General features: G+C 38.8%; 1 long non-coding RNA gene across 2 annotated transcripts in view; it reads left to right on the forward strand.

Annotated features, from left to right (window-relative positions):
• Positions 1-11,165: 11,165 nt before the first annotated feature.
• The window catches only part of LOC137195853 (uncharacterized), a 198,116-nt gene continuing 184,216 nt past the window's right edge, over positions 11,166-25,065 (forward strand). For both annotated transcript variants that reach the window (XR_010931176.1, XR_010931175.1), the window contains exons 1-2: positions 11,166-11,287; positions 12,213-12,442. This is a non-coding gene — a long non-coding RNA (uncharacterized lncRNA). The remainder of the gene's footprint in view (positions 11,288-12,212; positions 12,443-25,065) is intronic.

Here is a 25,065-nt window from a genome sequence, read left to right on the forward strand (position 1 = left end):
ATGGCCCATGCAACCTTTAGACACAGTATGGTGTCCCTAAGCAGTGACTCAGACTTGCATTAAAACAACACAGGGATTAGTGGTGCATTGGTGGTGGGGTGGTGGGGGTGTTATTTAAGATACCGGTGAGACATGAAATGCGATCCATTAAGTCCAGTTTGAGTAACAGATTTATACATATAAAGGCTTATCAGACACCAAAACACTGCACAATGGTTTGTAATACTCTGGAAAGTTATATTGGCAGCAACAATTTTGTCTTTCATTGCAACGATCATGGGGTAAAAAGTAAAACAGCCTACTTGTTACATACTAATCCACCAGAATTTTGCACCTGCATGTGAGATTGGTCAGCTCACCACCTTGCTGGATGATGTCATGTCATGTTGCAGCAAAGGGCTGGACCAGGTAAAATGTTTTTGCCAAACAACCCTGCTGCACTGATGGACGGGCTCCATTCAAATGTATGAGAGGGCTGCATTTTTCATGCAGGGCTCAAGTCGGTGTGAACGTGGCCTAAAGCCCTGGAGATGAAATATGATTTTCCTCCACCCATGGATACTTAACTCACTGTCACAGAGCTGCAATCCTTTTGACATTTGAGAGAGTACTCATACAATAGCACACAATGGCTGCTGTCGTGTAGGGACAGACACTACACACATGGGATGATGTGAGTATTCTGTGCCTGCGCATGATAGTGCAGTAACTGGCAGGGACATGTCGAAACCAAGTGTTGTTGTCAATGTACTAGTATGTGCATATGCATGCTTACGTATGCATATATACAGATGTGATAAGGATTGTAGTGACAGACATGCAGAGAGGGAAAACAAGTACTCAGGCTGAATAAAGGTGAGTGCACAACAGTGGGTGAAAGAGAGGTGAGCTGAAGCAGTCGTCTCCATGTGCAGGTTTTTGTGATGAATATGGCAGCCACTGTGTTACTTGATGTCCCTCCGTCACGGTTGATGGATTGTGGGCGAGTGGAGCTTTCTGTGTTGTTGACACCGCACAGCAGCACACAGTAGATTTGATGTTTGCTGACAGATTGTCACACTGCTGTTACAATGAACCTTGGGTGGTGAGAAAAGGGGGAAAAGAAAGGTCTTGAAAGAGTTGAAATAGGGTCTTGCATTCGATTGCATTATGCGTATCTTTGTCTGTGGGATCTATGAAGTGTCATTTTAGTATAGAGCGTATGCAGATCAAAGCTGAATTTACAGACGAAATCTAAAATAGAGCCCATGTAACTTCATGCTTTAGAAAAATCACCAACTTTTGAGTCCTTGTAGTGTAAAAACAAAAAACCCACCCTAAAACATTGTTGCAGGGCAGAACTGTGAACCTAATTCTTCCATGCAACAAAAGATGACCCAACATAATGAACCCAATTACACACCCAATGTAAATGTTTATCACCCACTGGTTTTGTCCTTAATAAAAACAAATGCTGCTTATTTTCATGTCAATTCAAGTGAGCAACAGGTAGTCAGAAGGTTTGGATCAACAGACAAATTAGGGATATTCATTTTCACACATAGAGGCCAGTATCACCCAAGGCCCACTCCTCAAATGTGTAATTAGCACTTCAAATATTTTTGCTTACTAACCCACATTAGAGCAATGCTTATGTTACAGTACTGCTGAAATGTGTTTGAAAAACTGGGCTCAGGGTTTGGTTGAATGACTCACTTCCTGATGAAAGGAGTTAATTCAGAGTTCAACTTGGGCTGAACTGTGACCTCAGCCAAGTAAATGCTGAGCCATAATCTCTCAGGATTAGGATGTTCCGGGACACCCAGTTGTCTTTCTTTTTTCTTTTCTCTTTTTTTTGCAAGTTTATACTGTCTCTTTTTCTCTCCTTTACACTCTCTGCAGGGTTTTCTTTAAGGCAGTACCAATCCCCCTTTACTATATAGGCATTTATTCCAAAAATGTCCACAGTAGATTTTATTACAGGGGTTCAAGACAGGCAACAACAGACCTACATCTTCACTGCACTTGTAAAACTATGTTGGCAAGCTGCAGTGGAGGAATATACCCCAGTAGTTGCTTGAAGGTTTTTAGGAACTGACTTACTGCTCAGACAAAATTAATTTTCCCTGCACATAAATATGACAACTGGAGAATTTTTGCAGTCTGTGTTTATTCAACACTGACTGGCCAATGCAGCTAATGCCATCCTCTGACTTTGTGAAGTGTGTTTGTTCATGTTTGTGTGTGACACTACAGATTTGGACCGAGTTTAAAACTTGTCTTTCTTTCAGACTCTCCCGTTTGTCGCTCCAGTCTCTTTGTTTAGTCAGGTTTCCATCTGTGTGTTTCCAGAACGTAGATTGTAATCTTGTAAATATCTGCTTGATTCAGTTTACATAGGCTGCTGAAGTCTCACCCTTTATTAGCTTCAGCAAACTTTAGGAAGCATTTTTGCACAAAATCAGAACTGTGGATTTTACCCCCCCATAGTGCATCACACTAGGAAGTGATCACTTAACACCAGGAAGAATGATTACGGCAACTAATATCTCTTCCAATGTACTATATAGGCATGCAGATATTGTGTTAGGATAGATAAATCTCAACCAATCCTTTAAGCACATGTTCTTGTCATAAGACTTTAATATTACATTCATAAATGTAAAGAGTACAACACAATGCCTTGACATTTAAACTGAGGTGAATTAAACAGAATTTGTCTTTTATACTGTCATTAACTGCACCACAAGTTAACTAATACCCTTTAACTGGTGTCATGAGATTCACAGCAAACTTTATAACGCTTTACTCATGAATTAGGAATGCTGTGATGGCTGCTGTGATGATAATCTAATGATAATCCAATATATATGCAAATTCCTCACAGACGCAATAAGGGTGATGCTTTTGAGATGCATTATTAATACGTTTCCATGCCTGCTAAAGCAAAAGTCAGAATCGAATGATCACATTAAACTTTAAGAACTTTAACTCCTTAAGACTCATCAAAGTAAAAGCCCCCTTTGAAGTGGATCAAGGAAAATGTAAATGAGATTTGGACTTATGCTCAAGTACAAAGAAAAGTTCTCATACCTTCATAAAAAGTTTTATCATGTCAGAGAACTAAAATCTATTGCTACTTCCTTTAACTGACTGTTAAGAACTTTTGAAACTTTTTAAAGTTAATGTTAAGGCTGTTAAACAATTGGTTTAATGCGCTTTCACATGCAAATTTGAGTGTCCCACCCTTTTATTGACACATATGCACTAATATCAATTGATTTTGGGATAAGATGCTGTAAAATTGATTTCCCAAAATACATTCTGTCAAAACTGATCAGCACTGAAACGACGTTCTTTCAGATGACTTGGTAATGTGACTGCAGCAGACACTGGTTCATTTTGATCATATTTTCTGTGCAGAGAGAATTGATAAAGCGTCACCCCAAAGCCAAGAGAAGGAAAATGTTGAACAGGGGTGCTATATCCAAACTGCACTTCAACTTTGCACCAATGTGTGTTAGAGGAAGTCAAGGGAAATAATCGAGGTCAAGTGTGTCTAGTATGGAATGCACCAGCATATCTTGCAATCCAAGCTGAGAGTGATTTTTTTTAGCAGTTATACCCTTTTGTTCCCCTCACCATGGACATCTCGAAACAGTTTGATATCTATTTCATGCCTGTGTGAGGCTTTGATATTGTGAAAAATTGATTACTTCTACCAGCTCACAAACCTTCTCGCCCTATATCTCTCTCTTTTTCCTACTGCCTCTGTCATGTTTATCATTTCCTCCCTCTGTGTCTTTTTTCAAGTACTGCCAACATGTTATTATTAATAATAAAACACATACAAGCTGTAATATACATTTAAATAAGAACTATCCCTAAGGGTACATCTGTTTAAGTTGAACTAAAACCACACCATCACTCAAACAAAATGGTAATTACATACTAGATTTGCCAAGCAGCAATCTAGGATGTACAGTGTAGTGAATCACTCAATACCTGATGTTGGGGATGAATTATTATAGCAGAATGGTGAAAATAGGGAGTAGTAGGTTAAATTAGACATTAAAACCATTGACTGCGTCTGAGATGGTGAGAATTATGGTCAGATGAATGATGAAGGCTTTTCCTACATGACAAATGCAAACACAGATTCTAAACCTTTTTAATGCGGTCACAAACTTGTACGTGAGGTATGAAAATTCTAAGGATCGCGTGTATATCCAAGGATTGAGTTTAAGGATTTAAAGCCTGGTCCACTGAGCTTAGTTGGCTTTCTCCATATTTCTCTCGTTTGGCTAACATTCAGCTGTTGGCTATTAAGAATGCATTTGCTTGACATGAAAGTGCACGCTATGGTTTATTGAGGTAGCAGAATTTCTATTTCTGCAAGCTGCTCAACAAAGCTCAAGTTATGTCTTGCTGACCTGTCCTTGAGCAAGAGAGTGAATCACTACCTGCTAAGTCAATCTGCAGTTTCACTGAGCAAAAACTTCAGCTAATGCATTAGATCCCAGCCTGAATTCACTCCCTGCTACACCAGGTGTCCTGGATCACTGAAAGCATTGAGCTAATAAAGAAGTCAAAATCATGCTATAACCACATGAACTTGTATGTGCTAAATTACTTCACTACACTCATGTTTTAGCCAGTACTTTACCCTAGAAAAGTTCAGCAAGTCTGAGCATGTGGTCCTCCATGGCTTGGCTCAGCACCCAACTCATTGTTTAGCGGTGAAGATCAGAACTTTGTGATGCCAAGAATCGATTTCCTTTATGAACAGTATCCTGCTAATGTAGGGAATGCTTTGACATTTTAAATAAGAAGTGTCAGGTTGAAAGTTCTTGGGGAGGCATTAAATGCGGTCGATGTGTCGTGCAGGATATTGCCAATGCTCCGATGAGGGACAGTTTCAAGAGTGATTAGTCTGATGTGTCTCTGCCAGGCACCAACGCTTGATAGATTGCCAAGCCTGTATCATTACCACCACCGCTTGCCTTAATCTGGATTTGCGCTGGTTACATCAAACTCTCAAAATTGCCTCCCACAACCCCTTTGCTCCCCCTCTGGTCACGATAACTAATATCAAATGAGAGTATGAAAGCTGATTTTGACGGAGGAGATGCGGTACTCTACAAGGAGGCCAGACACAGCATAAGAAGGACAGTAATCAGTCATTCTGTGGATGCATCCGGTCGACTTGCGGGTCTTTTATCTGTTTTCCACCTCCCAGCCTGACCAAACACAACAGCCTCTCCAAAACAACAGCCAGCCCTTCTGGGTCACAGCTTGAATGAAAACAACCTTGACACTCATGGGGTCTGCAGAAGCAAACACTCGACATGAATTATACAAGGGCTAGAGGGACATAATGAAGCCTTCATAGAGTGTTTGAGTAACATAATGAACCGTGCATGCAGTGGATGAGTAAGGTATGACTGAATCAATAGCATACTTCATTGGATGGTATGACAGTATACTTCCTCATCAACATGGCTCATTTGGCAGATGAAATGGGCTACAGGATTATCTTTTTGTCATGTTTTCTGTTTACTTGTTATTCTGTACCCTTCTCTTATCTTTAAGTGTTGGGAGACAAACAATGTCCTCGCTCCTGGCTATATACTGTAATAGACAGACAAGGACTGAGCACCCTTGCAATCATCCTTCGCTCAGTGCCAAGTGCCACAGGGAGGACATAGACAATAGGGCTGAGCAATTAATCGAAATTTTTATCGAAATCCCAATATGGCCTATTGCAATTTTCAAATCGCAGGGGGCACAATATTTGTTAAAGGTGAAATGTGTGTCAAAATACTATTTTAACTTAAATATTGTTGTGCTGCAAAGATGTCCTGGCCTACACATCATATTCTACAATGACATATCTACAAACTGTAATATTATACACAATGACATATATATTCTGTTTTCTACAGTATGTGGCTGCCTGTCATCATCATATGTCTTGAGGGGGCCTGATAAATTGAACATGCTCGCATGATAAATTGGCAAAGGGAAGCCTCACAAAGCAGTTAATAATCACTGCTAATTGCCCCATTCATTATCGTCTGATGAGGAGCCTCATAACGGTCCTTGCTACATGGAAGCAACGGCAGTCATGCATGCTGTCACATGAGCCAGATCTGTGTCACTCTTCTTCTACAGAAACTTATTTTAAAGAAAAAGATGAAGAGGAAGAATATGCAAAAATGGTAAGAAAACAACTCACAGGTGAAGAGGAGAATGTCATGCTGACACACTGTCACACTTATCACAGTGCTGGTAATGATGTAATAATTACAAGGCTCTGTAGACAGACACAACCACCAAATTGCATTTTTTTAATTAACATACCTAACTTTGATGAGCAGGCCAGGAAAGCTTTTTCAAACCGTTGAAATAAAGCATGAAAAGACTTGCTACCCCATAGTTGTTTAAAAGACACCCCTTGAAAGATTGAAAGAATAGAATGAATTTTAGATCACTATTGTCAGATTGTAGGGTGTTCGTCAATGGAATAAACCAAAATGCGTATTCAAGCCCTTGATCTAAAAAACATCTTTCACTCAATGTCTGAAATCTAAGCCAGTATTCATCCTTTTGGTCCTTTTGTCTTTGCTTTCTTTAAGTTTATTTCTTCTTGGGCTAGAACAAAGATGTCAACCCCTTTGTGTATGTTTTAAAGTCCTTCAATTAAAGTGCAATATTAAAAAGGTCACAAGGAGGTAAGATGAATCATCATCCTCATCACTGTCAACCTTTGATCTGTTCCCTGTCATGAATTGTGTGCAGTATAACTGAGGGATTAAACACAAAGAGTGCTCAATCAAAGTAGCCAACATGTGACCCAAAATACATAAAAAAAGTGAAAAAGTTTCTTGTGATTTGCATTTACTTAACAAACATATCTACATAGTAGTTTCACTGGAAACAAAAATAATAGGTTTAAAATTGAAATGATCACTGTATTGAAAATGTATCCCTTTTCAATCATCCTAATTGTAGGGCGGGTCCATTTGATGGTGAGCGCTAATCTTCACCACAGGCTCCATTCATTATTTATCCACTCTGCCCTTTCAGCTGCCTTCCTAACTTGCAGAGGAGATCAGAGGTTTCAAGTAATGAGCATAGGGGGAGTTTACAGTAGGGCAACAAATCTCTTTGCCCATGTGCAGTTTCAACATGAATAACTCTGGAACAGTGAAGGTAATTGCACTTCTTGTTCGATGTACATTTTTTAAGTGAAGACTCACAACCAAAGTAATGGCAGTAGCCGTAACAAATTATTTGCAGATGGAAAATGTGTGCATTTAATAAAGCTGTGTCTTCTGTTATACATACACAAATGAATATTGGAGTAATACACTCACAATAAACAGAAAGGATATAATCTCATACTCTTAGACATAATGTATACAATATATGGCCACACAGCACATCCCATAACTTGAGATTTTCTCTCTGAGAAATATCTATTTTCTTGCTCATTAAATGCATTCTAAGTCATTTCTCAACTATAAACAAATTCTTCCCCTGAGCAATTCTTAACATTCAGAGGAAAAAAAGAAACTTTTTACTTTTTTTTTTTTTTTAGCTGACTCCATTAAATCTGAGTTCAGAATTAACTTTTGAAATCTACAATGGAATAACAAACATCGCTGGATTCATTAGAAAGGCGTACATGTTCATTTTTCAGGTGACTGACACACAACATCCTGGAGCAAGATTGTGAAACCATCTGGAGAGATGTGAGGATCATCTTGGCATGGCTCATATTTTCAATGATCTTTTAAACAAAAAGAATAAATGTGTCAGTATTTTATCATGCAGACAATGAACCTTTCCAGTACTTCTGACCTGCACACATATTTTTGACTGCCTTCCTCACATGAATGTTGATACACCAATGGCTGAATGTTGCATCAAAGGTGGTTACCTGCTCATCTGAAGCAGTTTGGGGTTCAATGTCTTTCTCTGCCACAATTTGCTTAACCACACATGCTTTTGGGAGGAGCTGGGAAATGAACCATTAACCCTGCAGTAACTCATTGATCCACTTCAGCCTCCAGAAGAAATAGAGCAACATGGACAGAGACTGTTTAAGCTTTTCTTTAGTTCACCCACTCCTGCAAAAAATATCTAGGTCTCACCAGGCAGTGCATTCACCAATTCTGCTGTCATATAAAAAGGATGATTATGACAAATTGTCATTCACACCCTTAGCAGCAGTGACATTATTTTCAACTAAAAGCGACCTTTAAAAAAAAAAATCTTTGCTTCTTATGGACAATACTATTATTCCTACATCATGCTGGTCTGAACTCTTCATTGCCATGCATGGATATTCTTGTTATAAAGAGAAATCCTAAGTTCGCATCCTCTCTCATTATCTATGCACATGAAAGCAGCACTTAAAACTGGTTAATGTGATTGGGCAGAAAAAATAGGACTTTTGTCTAGTTGTTTGTCACTAAAGAAAACATGTTCAGATGTAAATATTCCTCTGTTCCCCTAGATTTATTCAATAATGTGCAGAATCATCACTGCACATCTCATCAACTTATTTATTTTACCCTTACCTGACAACCTGACAGATTATAATTCAATAGGCTTGTGGGGTTCATAATGCATTTAAAAGTTCAGTGCTGGATTATGCTGAGTTGACAGGGAAATCCTTGAGAGGATAAGTGTCTTTGTATCAAAACCATTCAGACAAATAATACCTCTCAGCTTATTCATACAGTTACAGTCCACTTTCTGACAAAGGCAGAAAACATATGGGTAGGAAAGGTAATTGTGTTCTTATTTCTGTAACAGCTTTGATGTTGCAAATAAAGACTATCCTCAAAGCAGGAAGCAGTTTAATAACTATCGTGAGATATAGCATTGACAAACAGAAAACTTTGTATTAGTACACACAGTGCAACTTTGAGGTCTGTTTAATGAGACTCCACACCAGAGGGGGTGCTTGCAAAATGTGGGGTTACCTATAAGATAGTGGAGGAGACTTTACATGGTCATGTAAAGACATAAAATCCTGCCATCAAGTGTATAGCCTCAGACAATAAGTGGTGTATTGCAGTTGATGAAGCCCATGCATACTGTGGCATTAATATAGTAACCAATGGAACGTTTCATTGTGGTTACAAATTAGGAATTTTGCCTGAAGATTTCTTGAATACAATTGTCTGTAATATTACTGCAACTGCTTCTTAAATGTTCTCGTTTGTTACTGCAAACATATGAGACTGTCAACCAAATTGTTAAATTGTAACCATGGAGTTGTTGACCAGTAGTAGCTCTATGGAGTGATGTTTTTACATGTAGGTAACCATGTTTTGTTTGTATTGTGCAAACGCACAAGAACACAAATGCACAGGCATGCTTCATGCTATTCCACTGATTGACTGTTAGTGGTGGTATCATGCAAAAAAGCTTAGCAATGTGCCTGCAAAGGCAGTGAAGTTAAAAGTTAAAATAGTTAAGTTAAAATAGTTAAAATATTTTTAAAATCAGCAATGCAGTTTTTTTTATGAGGAACCTAATACATTCAATGCATAGATAGCCCTAAATGAGCAACAGTGAATATGGATAAATGTATTTGTTTACAAGAAAGCGCCAAAGGTTCCATTTAGTGTTTTAAACATAACCAAATTCAAGTTTTAGTTGCTGTAGTGCAACCCTAACCATAAAACAATACTCAATTTGTATACAGTAAAAAAAAACAATTTATATTTCAGAATTTATGTTCATGTATCTTTTTTAATGATTTTTTAAAAATGTGTTATACAGTGTATAGCCTAACTGTAATGTAAGGATGACAAAGGGCTGAATTTCAAATATGATTTAGATTAATGACCCCACAACAAACCTTTCTGACAAAACTTTGGAACATGCCTTGCATGCCATCCATCTATCCAGCCTTTCACTAGTATGAGGCAAAGCTTCATCTATCCACATATCGCTCCAGGAAACAATGTATGTTATGCCATCAGAAATAACTCATGTAGTCATAAGTTAGTTCAAGCTGTAAAAGTGCCTCCTATTCAATTTAGATCGAGCTCTCAAATTCAGACCTGCATGTGTCTTTTTTAACTTTGAGAACTGCTAACGGAGGTGAATGTAATCCCTTCCATATTTATTGCATAAGTAAACACTAATGGAGGTAAGCAGTATAGATCTGAAAAAGAATGATTCCTGACAGGAAATCCATTTTGTCTACACAGCAAGCATGCAGCTTAAGGCTCTATTTTTGAGACAATACACATCCCCTCTCTCTTCAGTGAATCCGCATGTCATCAGAAATCCCTTCCGTTCTCCTTTCATCTTCATCTTTTCAAAACACCCAATTAGCTAAAACCATATTCCCAAAGCTTGTCTGTCATTGATATAGAAAATATGCTGTAAGACACCTAAAAAAAAAAAAAAAAAAAAAGATTTACACACCTGACAGATGCAAATTGTGGGATGGATAAGACACACACACACACACACACACACACACACACACACACTCACAGTATAATTTCTCCTCTTGTATTTGAATGGAAATGATTGCCTTAATGAAGTTGAGTGGTTGTAATGATTTACAAATCAAAAATGTAACAAAATTTGATTATATCTGCTCCAGATATGCTTGTTCAAGCAGATGTTTTAAGATGATTTTACAATTCATATACAGATATCTGCATTATGGGACCATCTCTTTGGAACAATATACTTCATTCAACACAGCCAACATCTACATTATCATTATTAAAAGAACATCTGAAAAGGACTCTAATTAGTAAAGATGTATAACACTTCCATGGATTTCATTGTAATGCACCACAATCAGTTTTGTATTATTGCTTTTTTAATTATTACTATTGATATTTATATAGAGGGGAAGTATCTTCATAAGCCATGTTTGGCTTCTAACCTCTCCTGCACAATGTTCAACAACTTTTTCTAAATTCTTACTGTCTTTTATGTATATATATATATATATATATATATATATATATATATATATATATATATATATGCAAATAAACTAAACTAAACTATGGGTACTATGGGTGAAAAACAGATGGTTTCTGTCAAATTTGGTTGTTCAATGACTTGAGTGCACTTCACTCAGTGGTTTGGATTAGGGTGTGTCCAAGCGGAAAGTATCCCCTTCCCTCTCTTTTTAAGCAGAAACACTATGCAGAAGCAGCAGAGCTCGTAAAGCTGCGCAGGTTTGAGGTTATGGGTGTGTCCATGGTGCCATTATGGAAGTCGTGTATAATTGCGGTTGGGTTAACCGCAGTGTGAGGTATGAATAACCAATCTCAGCTCACGCCATCAAACTGTATGACTTGAGTGAGTTTGTAAATTATTTATAGCTTCAGAATTTCCATATTTAAAGTGACTGTAACATCAACGGTTTTAACTGACGTTAACCCCACAAGTAGTGCTAACCAACATTAGTGTTAGCTTGAATTTTGCTAGTATTAGCAGCTAAATTGTTGCTTTTGCCAAAACAAATTAAAGTCACTGAAATTCTTCTCACTATTCTTTTAATTACAAAGAATCAAGAGATAACAGCGTAAGTAAAAACAGTCGTCACATATTTGTGAGTTTTCTTAAAATAATGAGTGGCACTAGCTAGCTAACCAGCTAACATTACCCCTGAGTTTAAAGCCTTTTTGCTAACATTTTCTTGTTCGATACGTTATTGTTATTTAATGCAATGTAATGTTAATAATAGATTACTGGTAACTATTTGGCTTAGTGTGAATATTGACATATGCATTGTGAGACATTGTCCCCTCAAAAAAATGAACTGCATGACGCCCCTTTGTCCTCCCCTGTGTAGATAATCGGTCAGAATTTATTTTAAACAAACAGGGCTTAATCTTCACTAAAAATATGTACACACCGTCTAAATCGTTTTGCATGGTAACACAGAATTGCTCATGTATGTCTTTGTAAATGTGTGTCATTTGGCTTAACTATGTAATTATTTGACATTGGAGTAACCTTAAATACAACAACCACCAAATCCCTGCTTGCTGGATTCTGTTTGACAGGGCAGACCTCCGCAGGCCTTTATTCACTTCCCATGGTAGTACATCTTCTCAGGCAGCTGCCACATAGCCTTCACTTTTAAGTATGTCACATTTACTTGTTGCATGCATCACCTTTCAAATAAGTTTTTTTTTTCCCCCCTTCTTTTTCTGCCTTTTCCCCATATGCAGACTGACTCAGGCTAATGAAGACTGAATCATAGGTGAGGAGGGATGATCATCACTCTTTCTCTCCAGATGACAAATGAAGTTGTCATTCTCCTCAAGTGTGACTGGTCATTTCGGCTGCACAGCATCCAGCCTGTCTCCAATGGACTGTAATAGCTCCCTTTAACACCTGGCCAGAACATTCACCAGCAGGGGGTGGTGTTTATCCTCTCAATGTCAAAGGAAACGTCTTGGTAAGTCAAGATGAGCAGATGTTGGAAGTATGGTCCTGATTAATCATCTGTCTGTCTCTCTGCCTGTCCATCTATCCATCTATCCATCTACCGTATCTACTAGTCTTTCTTTTTCTGTCTGTCTTGTTTCCTTTATTATGCTTACAACTCTTTTCTTCTTCTCTTTTTATCGTATAATTTGTCTGATTTTTAGGGAGCAAGACAAGTTAGTTTTTACTGACTTACAGTAGTATTGACTCAAATTGAAATACCACTCAGTCTGGTGTAGTTTTTGGGGATTAATTTAATAATCCATTCGACTGCTCCTGTTTTTTGCATTATCTGTTGGATACCACAAATAAGTCTGGTGTTTTCCACCAACTGACTCTTCCTTCTTGAGTCAGCACTTCATTGCAAAGTCTGTCTGGGTTTAAGGATTTGCATGAGCTGTTGGCTTGTTACATGAAATTGTAACTTGTGGATGATGCGTGGCTGTCTTTCTCTCTCAGTGATGGTGGGAGGAATCCGATGAGGCTTTGAAGTGGAGAGTGCCACAAACACACAACCAAGCTGTTAATGAACAGCCTCTCTCCGAGAAGCACAATGCTTTTGTTCCATTGGTTGGTTGTTTGGTTGGGTGGGTGGGTTGGTGAAGAGTCTGCAGGGATATGGAAGATGTGAGGGGTTTTGAAGTCGAGTCATTTATTCCAGGCTGTCAGCTTCCTTTGCCTCCTTTTTCTCTCTCTGCATGTCCCTCCCTTCTTTTTTTTTTTTCCCAGTCCACTTTTGTCTTAGGAACTGAGCCTGTCTCACGATACTCAGACAGCAGCATTTATTTAGCTGTTGCTGTGTGGCATTCTGCTCTGTCTTTGGCACATTTGCAGCTTGTCTTGTGTATGTTTGAGCATGAGCGTATACCCCTATGCAAACGATTTTAAAGGCTGTGTGTGTGTGTGTGTGCGCGCGCGCCTGTGTGTGTGTGTTACTCTGCACTTCAGCTTGAACTTCAAAGGCAGGCTTTTAGAAAGCTCCTCTGTGCTGTCTCATGCAACTCTTGTCCTTTTAATGAGGTTTCATCCTCACCAAAACTTTGTGGATAACAAGACAGTTTGTGGAGAGAGGAGATATGTATATGATCTTGTTTGTAGTGTTGGTATTACAGATCATACAATTTCATAGTGGAGAAATGCATAAATCTCTCAATCACCTTGTATATTATAAGCCTCCATGCTGCAATAATTTCAGGAAATTGAGTGCTCCTTAACTTTATAGAGAGTGTGCTTTATTCTTGAGCGAGAAATAGGCCATGCAGCTACACAGTCATGCTTCATTTAGAGTGAAATGCTTCAGTCTAAAATGCCTAGATTAAAAAGTTCATCAGTTTTGAGGACACTGTGTCACATCATCATGCGACTTGCTCCCAGTAGTTGACTGATTGGTCCAAGTTCAATCTGGTGAGCTTGATTGATTCAGTAGTTGTTTTCCAGGATGAAATCTAGTAGCTTGTAGGTCACTGCAGCAGCCTTACATTTTCCAAAGTGAAAGCAAAGTTATAATTCATGCTACTTTAGGCATGAGAAAAACACAAGTGGTATGCAGTCATGTGATGTGAGCCTTTCTTTAACATTTGGATGTTGACAACTTCTAGTGAATTCAATTTCTGTGAATAATTGAGGATAATCTACATTTAGAATTAAAGATATGATAGATAGCTGCAGATTTAAATTTGTCTATGGAAAGGTTATCTAAGCCACTTCCCCTTTGACCGAGTTAAGGAAAGATCTGTTGGGCTGTGTGGGAGTAGGAACAGGAATCCATAGTAAGTGCTGTCTCCTGGTAAAGTGCCGCTTTTACAGGAACAGCATGTAATAGCATGTTTAAGTATAAATTGCTTAAGTGAGCCCATTAGATTCCTATCAAGAGCCCTTTTCCATTAGTTCTAAGGTGCATTGATCAGATTCTGGCAAGTGTGCCTGATCAGCATTTTCATTGAGCCAGCTAGGATTTTGTGTGTATGTGTGTGTGCGTGTGTCATGTGTGTATATATATGCATGTGCGTGACTGTGTGACTTTTGTCAGGTCACTGCTGCTTAGCTAAACACCTTTGGTTCATTGCAGTTTATTAACCACATGCTTAACCTTAACTTATCTTAACTACCCACCCCAAAAAGCTATGGGTTTCACTGAAAATCTCCTTAAATGTCATTGCAAACAACCCATTAAATTTTGAAATCTGATCAGGGAAGATTTGACCTGATAGGGGCTCTAGATGAAAGTTGAGAAGGTTGATGAAGATAATTAGCTATTATCTTCAGGGGACGCTGAATATCTAAACTATAAAGCAGTCTGATAAGTTAATTATTGTGCTGGATGTGTGGAAACACTGAGAGACTGACTAGTGGACTGATGTACTGACCCTCATCACCATTATTTGGCCCCACTAGCCACCAGTAGCTGGAAGAGAAGAGAACAGCTCACCTTGGACACATCAAGTTTGCAACCAGAACAAATGCAAATGATAAATCTTAATGCTGATTTTAAATAGTAATTTAACTTGATTTTGAAATCTGAGTTGTACTTTTGGTTGTTGTTGAGAGGTCTGCATGCCACTGTCACCCTGGGAGCTGTGTTTTCAGGGGAAACAGACCCCAGTAGAGTCTCCTCAGGTAAATTGGATCCCCCGTGGGGACCTGTCTAAGAATTTAAAGGTCTCTATGGAACTGATACTTCAGGAAGGAGCAACCTAGGGATACTGGGGCCCCTCTTAAATTCAGGCCTGGAAGGAAAACTTGCAGGCAAGTACATAGAGTTGAGCTTTATAGCAAGAACACCTCTGGAATCAAACTCCTGGACAGAGCTTGAACTTCTCTTCTTTTATGGACTCACATGGGGTTAGAGGTACTGTGCATGTCCAGCTCAGCTCTGGTGTGTTAGAGTTTTTCCCAAAAAACAAGGCAAAGAGCGTCACCTCCATGTGATCCTCCTCATCTGAGGCCTTTGTATTCTGCAGTGGTGTTCCTCCACCAGCTTGGGAGCAAATTGTATTTCAAAGTCTTGTTCACAAGTGAGGGTATGATGGAGTATAAGAATGACTGATGGCACATGCTCAAGAGATTTTCAGATGGGTACAATCCATGTAACTGATCATATTTCATACATAAATGTACACATTTATCATAATTGGTAGAGGCATACCGCTCTCTTCCATGTTGCACAATGATGACAGTTTGGAAAAGCAACCCTCCAACAGCTGATGTTGGAGTTGACAGGCAATTTAAGATTAGATCATGCTGGGAAGCACTGTGTGTGTGTGTGTGTATGTGCATGTGGCATGTGTTCAAATGTGTGTATGTTAATAATAGTGGGTGTGAGATATACTATAACATGTCATGTGTACTGTCATTGAAAGACTGAATTATTAATCTTAGTATTGCTTCTTACATTTTTTTTTGCATTATAGCATCTGTGCTTTGGTGTAGATGTATGCTTGTATGTGTTTCCCTAATCCATCACTCTTTGATGGATTACACACAGCTGAGGAGCTGCAGTCAACTAGGTCATTAGAAAAGCTTTATTAACACTGTAAATAATGACAACAGGCAGTCCTAAAAAAGATTTAGAAGACATACTGTAGCTAGTGCTGAAACTCTGCTGTCACACATAACTGAAATATGTCAACAGATCCAATTTAACCATTTTAATATATATATATTAGCTTCATATCTTCACAGTGACAGGTGAGCGCTACAGATTTTTTTTTTAACCTAACCAGATGCAGTGTTTTTCAAACATACAGACATTGTTTGCGGATAAAATATTTTCAAATGAATATTTCTTTAAGAGACACTGGAACTTTTTATTCAACCCTTCCAAAATATCTGATTTCACATGCTCGCTCCTTTTAGCAGTGACCTACTTTAAATATACATAGTTTCACTCATTCACAAGTGAGAGCTTCTCACTTGTCTGGGCATAGAGTACATTCACTGGAGCTGTGCATAAGTGCATGCTCAAGGAAATCTCAACAGGGGGAGAGGATAACATAAGAAAACACTCCCTTTGTGTGCCACAAGTGCTTTTCTGGAAGCTTTAGGACACCATTGCTCTTAGAGTCAGCAGTCTGTATCTGGATTTAAACACACATCATCCAGTATGAAAATAATGCTATTAAAAATGTACGATTTAGTTTTACAATGCTTGAATTATGTATGTAAAGTCCCCCCCTTAGACATATCATTGTTCAAAACAACAAAGTCTCATTTGTTGTTCGGCTTTAGGATGAAACAGCCTGATGAGATTTAATGTGAGAGGTGCAAGTCTTTTGTTTTGAGCTGCCCATTTGCTGCCATGACAGTCAGACACCTGAGGGAAAGTTTGTCCTTCCCAACTACCTCTTGCTCCTCTTCAGCCCTGACTCATTCCAGGTGTGCATGTGCTTGCGTGTGCATGTGGGAGACAGACAGAGAAAGAGCACAGAGAGTGCGTATGTGCATGCAGATTCAGGAGTCGGCGAGAGTTTGTATGCGCGCTTGTGCGTGAGTCCTTACGCGGCAGCTTACGTGTCAGCAGACAGACACCCTCTGGCCAGAGCCAAATAAAGTCTCCTCACCTGTTTGTAGCCTTTGAGGAAGACTGTGTGTGTCACCTCCCAGGGGCCAATGCCATGCTTACTTAAAGCCGCTGGAACAATCAGCAGACTCTACAAGGCCGGGTCAGATAGAATAGCCTCAGCCCCTCTGAGTCCAGGATCAGGAGCTGTTTTGTCTCTGTATATATGCCGGATGACTTTAGCCCAAAGTGGACGACTTTAGAGGATAAGTGTAGAGCATGAGCTGAAAGAGCTTAGACCAAGACTTGGACTTTGCTTATGTAAATTGTTTGAAGGGTGTTCCATGATGGAATTTAGGGATTAGGGGAAATGTCCCAGTGAGACTGTTTGACTTCTATTTCCATACTATCTCCATTTATTCCCATTCAGAACATCTCTGGTCAAAGGTTATCAGACTGGCAAAAATTTGCTCCTTGGTGATTTCATAGCATAGCTACATATGAAGAGACAAGGCTTTGGATACCAGATCAAACCCCGTGTCTTTGCTAGTAAACCAGATATTTTGCATGTGTTTTAGGCAGTTTAGCATTACACAGGCATTTTGAAACACATTATTCCTTGTTATAACCCTAACCTGTCAAATCCCAGTATAATACTCACTTGTCTTTAATCCTAGTTTTTAAATGCTAACTCCTGAAAATATATATTTCTATATTTGGCTTAGTAGGTGTTTGACCAGATATTCAACTCTCCTGCTGAGTAGCAAGTGTGTCTTTGACCTTCATGGGGGATTTGCTAAGAGCTGGGAGGCCTAACCATATCCAAAATGAGTTGAAAGCTGCATAGAACTTCAGTCTACGCTGTTGATTCTCAGTGGGATGGACAGTGTTGGATGCTTATCTCAGTATTAGCAACCAATATTAACCGTTTAACACCCACTACCTTTTTGAAAATAATGGATTATTTGAAATTGGAAGACCCTTGCAATGAATTTGGACTATTGAAATCTAGATGTCTCTGAAGTAGAAAGCTTCTTCTTCTATTGAATTTGATCTCAACTTGTAATCATGAACGAACACTGCTGGTTTACCTTCTTAACTTAGCAGTTCAGCAAATCACAGGCAGAATTGTGTGTGATCTACCCTGACCTCCATCTCTCAGTCACAAACACACACATATATTGTAACTCCCATTGGGGTCTTGCTTCCCCTATAGATAGATGTTGGTAAGGCCAATGTCATTCCTATTCAGGCTGGTGAAAATAGCTTTCATAAATATTCTATTATGTTTAGGAATGCGTAGATGATAAATATTCCCACAACAGTCAGCTTAGAGAGGAAAGACCAAAAAATAACAGCCTTATGAAAAGCTTTACTGACCTTCAGAGCAACCTTTCGAAAGCCTAGTCTCTACCACAATAAAGTCATGCTGTTTTCTAAAATCTGCAGTTTAGAATAAGAGTGAGACTAAACCAGGAGATATGACAAAGTTAATCAGGTGTCACTTTCTTTCAGTATTTTAATGTCCTGTTTGGCTATAGTTGACTTTGCCCACTTCTTATATTAACATCTCAACCATGTTAGAGGTTTAGGTATAATCTGTGCTGTAAACCTTCCAAAATTCCAATTTACAAACCGTCAATTTACACAGTCTGGTTTGAAAACAATTTCACACAGAGGAGATTTCTAGGAAGTGAGCTTTTAGATCGGTTTGTCTCCGTGAAAAGAGCAGAGCATGTGGATATTGGCTTTTGCCAGAGAGCTATCTTTTGAATTAATCAACCCTGGGGATTACACGACGTAAAATGGATAAAGTAGCAATGGTGAAATTACTTAGCTGTAATACAAAAGTCGTTTCTTTGACCACCTCATGAATTTAAACAGTTTAACCACAGCAGATTATTCCCTTGAGTGATGCACCACTGGCGGTTTCAATAATTATTTTCATGCCATCAACCAAAACACATGAGACATGTCATTATGTGATTCTTGAGGAGAGTGAGTTTAATCAGGAAAGTATTGATTAACCTTGTGAAAATGAAATGTGCTGCCTTTTATTTAATATTGGAAGGGATTTTGAACTCCTGTTGGGCTGGGTGGTGTGACTGAAATCCATATCAATATTAATTGTCACATTTACCTCCTACCTGTTAATATACTGTGGTGACCTAACGTTGATGTGCAAGCTACTGTTGATGCATATGCTTCCCAATCCCAATGAATACAGTTTTACCTGGAGGCAGTGGTAGACCTTTACTTTGAAATCATATATGTTGACAGTGACTTTACCAGTTAGCTACTGAAAATGATTTACTCCAGATGCTGTAGTGGAGTAAAAACACTTTTAGTCATTTTAAAATATTACATGGACAACATAGTCATTGTTACATGTTTCACAAAGCTCATTAAAGGAGAAAGGCTCAAAAACAATGACTGCTGTATCTTGTCAATGACAAAGTTTTAGCAACTGGACTTTAAAAAAACTGCGTACAGATAACTATGCAGTTTTTTGACAGTATTTACAATAACTGTGTCTACAAGACCAACATGGAATCATTTCTGTTTACCCATTACCTCTGCCTCATCTGCAGACATGCCCCTAGCTACAATTTCTACAACATTTAAGGCACTCTGTCTATCCGAGTTAGACTGGGCGCTCATGGTCAGTTACATAACTTTGTAGGAACAATGCAGCCTTGATTTCTTCTGCACTAGGGCACTAAAGCACTAGGGGTGGGCGAAAAATCGATTCATATGAGAATTGTGATTCTTATTTTCTATGATTCTGAATTGATTCACAAATGTCAAAAATCGATATTCTAAATGTTAATTAATAATGTTATATTGATGGAATGAAAAGATGGAACTTGGACAGTCTACAGCGCGCACAGGCTATAGTTATCTTGTAGTTCATCTTAAAGAAAGGCAAACGTTTGGGCAACTAAATAATTACCTTTTTGAGACAAATGTGAAGTATATCGTGAATACTTTATATGCAGTCATCCAGAGACTAAAGTTAGTGGAGCAGAGCAGTGATCGTCAGCAGTAACAAATGAGACTGGCTGACCAACACACACTGCAGCACTTAAAACAACTTAAACCAACTCTGATGTGAAGAAAATAACTGAACAGTCCGTTTCACCTCAAAAGCCCTGCGCCCATTCAGCGTCCTACACAATGACGGCTTCCCCCAGAGCTAACGGTGCAGCAGAGAGGCTGCTCTTCTCTGCTGGAGACGTAACGTTAATAACAACACAGCAGAGCACTCCGCCTCCCCTTACTCCAGAGCGAACACACCGACTTCTGTTTTTACAAAAGAAATTGTGTCATAGTCATTACATTTATTTTGCCTTTAAAGGGGATGTATTATGGTTTTCCTTATTTTCAGACAGAATGTCACAATGTTGGATGTTCATGTTAAAAGTGGCCGACGTGTCAAATAACGAGGTAAATGTATGTAGCAGTAATCCCTGTGAGCAACAAGCAGCACTTTCAGACTGCTCTGAATGGTAAGTTTCCAACGGTTTTTTCTACTTTTGGCCCGAGCTGACGTGACGGATTTCTTTATATGGACATCTGCTATGTGCACAGCACGTGAGTTTGCTGCTCTGCTCCGAGAGTAGTTACGCCAAGTCACGATGCCATTACACAGCACAGCAAAGTAAAACAAGTAGTTTACCTGTTGGAGGTGTGCTAGTTGTCAGTAGCTCTTCATAAAACATCTCACTGTAGCTGTTTCTGCTTACACTAGTCCTCCCTGCATCATTTCTAACTGATCCGCTGAACACATAGCCCCAAATAGCTCCATATGTTGTTGTTTCGACCGGTTTTTAGCGCTGCTAATGAAGCTCCGCTAAGCCAGTGAGGAACACGTTTTTACTTCCTGTAAATTCTTCACAATAAAAGTCTCCCACTAGTTAGTCATTTAAAAGCTTTTAATTTGAAGCAGTAGAGTAGGAAATGTTTGGTTTGCAATGATGGTACAGTACACAACTCTAATACGTAAAGCTGGCCAATCAGAACAGAGTGGGCTCATCGGGAGGGGGGCCTTAAAGAGACAGGAGCTAAAACGGAGTGTAAGAGAAACTGTGTATATTGAGGGGCTGCATAAAAGGCCAGTATAAGATAAATAAGGAGTTTTTTGAACTTTGAATCATGCAGAGCTACTCTAGTGGAGTCCAAAAATAAATATTTAGAGCTGAAATGAGCATAATAGGTCCTCTTTAAATTGAACCAAAAGAGCAGCTGTTGTAGCAAGAAGTGGACATGATTTGTATGTCTGAGGTAGCTTTAACAGTGTAAAAACTGCCAATAGTTCAACAATAACAGACATTGTATGTGCATGTGTGTTTGTGAGTGCATGTGCCTGCATGACCATTATTTTGTGAGCATCAATTCCTTTCACATCCATGCTGGTCATGCTCTGTCGATGGAATATGTTGTTGCGTTGCAGTATGAGATAAAAGGATCAAGAAGATACACCGCTGCCCTGGATATGCGCTGGTGTGTTATCTCATTTTTTTTGATCTTTTTGAGAGAGCAAGCTTGCGATCTTTGCCTCCAGGGGCCTTCTTAATATTTCATGACTGTGCAATGTATCTTTTGACACTGAAATATGCTGTGAATTAAACATGACTGACTGCATAATCAAAAGCTTTTAATGCAAGTGGAAGGGCAAGCCTCTTTGGGTTCGCCTTTTTAATTAAAGAATAAATGGCCACAGATTTTGGTGAATTTAACAAAGAGTGGACTTGCTTGACATAGCACAGGCACGGTCTGTTGACATCTTAGAAAGGAGACCTCTCTGCTTCTGCTGCCCTCCTAATATTTATAGACATTTCAATCATTTGTGAAACACATCCACCACTCTGTAGAGTCATAAAAAAGCAATAAAAAAGTTGTTTGTAGAGTATTAAGGCGGCCTCAAGGCTTTTATTTTCCTGCTGAGGCTCCATCAACGGAGATGGTCACTGTGTTCTGTACTTAAGAGTAGATATGGTGTAAAATGCTAAAATTGTAATTGGTACGTTGGTACCAATACTGGGCTGAGTAGATTCTCAGTACAGTATGTGTTTAAGGTTATTGGAGAAAATCGTCTTTAAGGATGAGGGTCAGTCTTTCTTCCTCACATTGTGTAATGAGCTATTTGATTCTTACTTTGTGTTTTTTAAAAATATCCCTCTAACAATGTGTGTATTGAATCAAGTGTTTAACTTCTTTGACTCATCTCAAACTATGCTTATTCATGCTTCCATGTCATGAATAAATGATCATGCAGAACATCAAGAAGCAAAGGCATATAGCATTACTCAGTGTGTCATAGAGGGGGAGACATTGTCACATATCTATTATGAATGCATTTTATGATCAAACATGCCACATATCCACAACAAAATGACACATCACTCATCACATTTCAGCTGGGACAAGCCCAGATGTCATAATACTAGATATGCTCAGTTATATGTTCTTTTTTAGATCCAACAGTTTAGAAGGTGTCAACATTTGTATGAAATTAATAATTGATAAAAGTGATGAGCCAACATCATCATTATTCCAGTAATTCTGTCTAAATCATTGCTCTCTAAATGTCTTTGGTTGGTGTCAGTGTTGTATCAGACCCTGGTCTTTTGTGTGTCGTAGAGCTGGGTGATATGACCAAAATCCCATATCCCGATATAGGTCATTTCATATCCCGATAATGATACTTATCCTGATATAGCGCATTTTAATTCAGTGAATAAATAATTAAATTGCTCTTCTTGGCTTTTATTGCACTTACAGTAATGTAATGAGTGTAGTTGTTGTCAACTCGAGTACTTCACCTGGTTCGCTGTCTCTCCTGCGTGTGCAGCACACATACGGAGGGCTCATCCCCGCCCACAGCGAACCTTAGAGAGCAGAGGAGAGTAGTGCGACCATAAATGGCAGCAAAACACAGCAGAGACTCTCACACTGAGCTGAAATTAAACGAGTGCACATAAATTTGGTAAATAACATAAATAAATACAGTCTCTACTGCGTTTTACTGTCATTTATGGTCATTGGAAGCTGCTTCTCTCCTCTTTGCTGCTCTTTCTTAGCGTCGACGGGTCTGCGCCCTCTATGTGTGTGCAGCGCAGCAGAGGAGAGACGGAAAGTTGACAACAATTAAACTTGTTATGTTACTGTAAGTGCAATTAACCAACACCTCCTCTGTGATAGAAGGGACAGCCCAGCAACGCCTCGACTATCTGAGGACATGAAAGAGAACTAGTCTACCCCAAAAACTGCTTATGAACTTTTACTGCAGTGCTGTTGAGAGCATACTGACACACTGCATGGCAGTTTGGTATGCCAACTGCAATCAGGCTGACAGAAAATCTGTCCAGCAGATAGTGAAGACAGCACAGGATATCATTGGGACCCATCTACCGGACTTGGGCTCAATCTACACCTCATGATGCCTGCGGCAGGCTCACAATATCATTAAAGATCCATCCCACCCAAGCAACCACCTGTTCAACCTCTTGCTGTCTGGCAGGAGATACAGAAACATTGCAGCTCAGACTTCCAGGAAGAAAAACAGTTTCTGTCCCAGGGCTATGGCACTACTAAATAATGCTGCTTCTTCCCCTATCCCCTCACCCCCCAGTGTGCAATAACTGGAGCAAGCCCAGTACTTTAATATACTTTGTGCTTTATGTATTTTATTTAACAGTCTAATGTTTTTAATGTTTTTGAATCTGTTCTATCTGTCCTTTTATTACTTTATTTTATTTTGTTACATGTGCTGTGCACTTAGAGGTATTTTCGTTGTCTTGAACAATGACAATAAAGCTCTATCTAGCTATCTATCTATCTATCTATCTATAAAAGTTTTGCGAATAAAAAGCCAAGAAGAGTAAATTATCAATGTTATCTGCGTAAAAGATGGACAGAGTCCAAATGATGAAAAATATTGCCCTAAAGAGTGTGATTTGTGTCACAACAAAATGAACGATAGAACATAATATGAAACGATGAACATTTTTTCTATCGTCACATGATATATATCATCATACCACACAGCTCTATTGCTTTTTTGTCTGTAGACATTATACTGGTATGTAATTCTCTGATTAATAACATTTATTACATGGTATGTTTGTATCTATTGCCTACTGCTTTACTCTTCTAAAAGACGTGGCACAGATACAGTAGACACAGATACAGTAGACAAATCAAAACATTATTTAAAGCTCAAGATATACTGTAGTCACGAGGTTGACTGACTACATGAAATCACTTTTTTCTTCTTTATGGCACAGAACTATAGGCCCCTTCAATCAAACTGTCTTCTCAAACCGGTGGGGTAGCCTTCTCAAATTCTCAGGAAACCTTTCTTTCCTCAAAGTATCTTCACGCTATGTCAACTACAAGATAATGTAGGTTTTAAGAAATGTTGTTTTATTCTACTGAATGGCTCAAGAGGTGAAAGAATCAAATCGTTAGCTATCATACAGAGCTGTATATTTGTACAGTTCTCCTGCAGTAGAAGTAACAGTAGCATGACAAAAATAGCCAGAGGCATCAAAGTCAGAGGTGACAGCAGTTCAACCATTGTTACATGCTCTTCCGTAAGCTAATTATTGTTTTATTCATACAAATTATAATGTAATACATTACACTCAAAGGCTATTTGTAGCACAATGTCCTAGTGATCAGCGAACAAAGTTTTAGATTTATCATCTTTTTGAAAGGAACAATGGGCTTGTCTCAGATCTATATATTCAGAACATTTGTCATGATGCAAAGGGCTGAAAGGACCAATTGGTCAGGGTTTTTCACATTTTAATGATCCTCTCTGGGACTTACTCCCCATTTCGCTCTCTCTCTCTCATTCTTTCTCTGTCTTCCACTCTCTCTAAGCAGAAATCCCAGAAATATGGATAAGGATTGCCCCACAGAGAATACATGACCTCATTTCCATGTGTCACAGTGATCTAATAGGCTTGGACAGTGTGGTCAAGGATCTAAGGGGTTTAAAAATGTTCGTACTTCACTCCTCTGTCTGTTTATCTGTTATAGGTGAAGATAATGAGGCCCTGGCTGCAGAAAGGATAGAAGTACTTTAA

Source organism: Thunnus thynnus, chromosome 13 (assembly GCF_963924715.1).
Source record: "Thunnus thynnus chromosome 13, fThuThy2.1, whole genome shotgun sequence".
In the NCBI taxonomy this organism is placed as follows: Eukaryota; Metazoa; Chordata; class Actinopteri; order Scombriformes; family Scombridae; genus Thunnus; species Thunnus thynnus.